Genomic DNA, 2,326 nt, shown 5'->3' on the forward strand with positions numbered 1-2,326 from the left:
ATTGACTTACTGAGTCAATATTTTGTTCTGAGCCAATATGGCATTCAGAGTATCAATCTCAAGAACTCCTTTCTTTTGAGTCACCCCATTATTCACAGGATTTCTCTCAGAAGTGTACATGAATTGGTTATTTTCAACCATTTCAATGAGTTCCTGGGCTTCTGCAGGCATTTTCAAATGAAGAGATCCACCAGCAGAGTGGTCCAATGACATCTTGGATAACTCAGACAGACCATTATAGAATATACACATGATGCTCCATTCTGGAAACATGTCAGAAGGACACCTTTTGGTTAATTGCTTGTATCTTTCCCAAGCTTCATAGAGGGATTCACCTCCCTTCTGTTTGAAGGTTTGGACATCCACTCTGAGCTTACTCATCTTTTGAGGTGGAAAGAATTTGGTCAAGAAAGCATTGACCAGCTTGTCCCAAGAGTTCAGGCTTTCTCTAGGTTGTGAATGCAACCATGTTCTAGCTCTGTCTCTTACAACAAAGGGGAAAAGCATAAGTCTGTAGACCTCGGGATCAACCTCATTGGTCTTAACAGTATCACAGATTTGCAAGAATTCAGATAAGAATTGATAAGGATCTTCTGATAGAAGTCCATGAAACTTACAGTTCTGCTGCATTAGAGAAACTTATTGAGACTTAAGCTCAAAGTTGTTTGCTCCAATGGCAGGAATTGAGATGCTTCTTCCATAGAAGTTGGAAGTTGGTGCAGCATAGTCACCAAGCATCATCCTTGTATTGTTAGCATTGTTGTTATTTTCGGCTACCATGTCTTCTTCTTTTTCGAAAATTTTTATCAGGTACTCTCCAGAGATTTGTGATTTAGCTTCTCTTAGCTTCATCTTCAGAGTCCTTTCAGGTTTAGGATCGGCTTCAACAAGAATATCCTTATCCTTGTTCCTGCTCATGTGAAAAAGAAGAGAACAGAAAGGAATTGGAATCCTCTATGTCACAGTATAGAGATTCCTTTATCTAAGTAGAAGAAGAGAAGAATGAGGTAGAAAGAAAATAAAGAGAATTCGAACACAGAGAGGAAGAGAGGTGATGAGCGGATAATTTATACGCTTTTTGGCATTGTTTTTAGATAGTTTTTAGTTTGATTTAGTTAGTTTTTTGTACATTTTTATTAGTTTTTAAGCAAAATTCACATTTCTGGAATTTACTATGAGTTTGTGTGTTTTTCTGTGATTTCAGGTATTTTCTGGCTGAAATTGAGGGACCTGAGCGAAAATCTGATTCAGAGGCTGAAGAAGGACTGCTGATGCTGTTGGATTCTAACCTCCCTGCACTCGAAATGGAATTTTTGGAGTTACAGAAGTCCAAATATCACACTCTCAATTGCGTTAGACAGTAGACATTAAGGGCTTTCCAGCAATATATAATAATTCATACTTTGCCCAAGTTTAGATGACGCAAACTGGCGTTCAACGCCAGCTTTCTGCCTATTCTGGCGTCAAACGCCAGAAACAAGTTACAAACCAGTGTTAAATGCCAAAAACAGGTTACAAACTGGTGTTTAACTCCAAGAATAGCCTATGCATGTGAAAGCTACAATGTTCAGCCCCAGCACACACCAAGCACGCCCCATAAGTGGATTTTTGCACTATCTATCTTAGTTTACTCATTTTTTGTAAACCTAGGTCACTAGTTGAGTATAAAAACTACTTTTAGAGATTTGTTTTGTACCTCATGACATTTTACATCTGAAATTGTACCTTTGATGGAATGAGTCTCTAAACCCCATGGTTGGGGGTGAGGAGCTCTGTAGCGTCTCGATGAATTAATGAAAGTATTTCTGTTTTCTATTCGATCTCGCTTGTTTCTATTCTAAGATGTTCATTCGCACTTCAACATGATGAATGTGATGATCCGTGACACTCATCACCATTCTCAACCTATGAACGCGTGCCTGAAAACCACTTCCGTTCTACCTTAGATTGAATGGATGTCTCTGGGGTTCCTGGCTCACGAGTTTGACTGCCTCTCCTGACAACAGAGCATTCAAATCCGTGAGATCAGAGTCTTCGTGGTATAAGCTAGAATCAATTGGCAACATTCCTGAGATTCGGAAAGTCTAAACCTTGTCTATGCTATTCTGAGTAGGATCCGGGAATGGATGACTGTGACGAGCTTCAAACTCATGAATGCTGGGCGTGGTGACAGACGCAAAAGGATCAATGGATCCTATTCCAACATTAGTGAGAAACAACAGATGATTAGCCATGTACATGGACCCTTTTCACTGAGAGGACGGCTAGTAGCCATTGACAACGGTGATCCACCAACATACAGCTTGCAATGGAAGGAGACATGCGT

General features: G+C 39.9%; 1 non-coding gene across 1 annotated transcript; it reads left to right on the forward strand.

The window, feature by feature from the left end:
- Window positions 1-271: 271 nt before the first annotated feature.
- On the forward strand, window positions 272-375 carry LOC130978116 (small nucleolar RNA R71). The gene has a single exon (XR_009085778.1). It is a non-coding gene; the product is annotated as a small nucleolar RNA R71 (small nucleolar RNA).
- The last annotated feature ends 1,951 nt before the right edge of the window (window positions 376-2,326 follow it).

This window comes from Arachis stenosperma, chromosome 4 (assembly GCF_014773155.1).
Source record: "Arachis stenosperma cultivar V10309 chromosome 4, arast.V10309.gnm1.PFL2, whole genome shotgun sequence".
Classification (NCBI taxonomy): domain Eukaryota; kingdom Viridiplantae; phylum Streptophyta; class Magnoliopsida; order Fabales; family Fabaceae; genus Arachis; species Arachis stenosperma.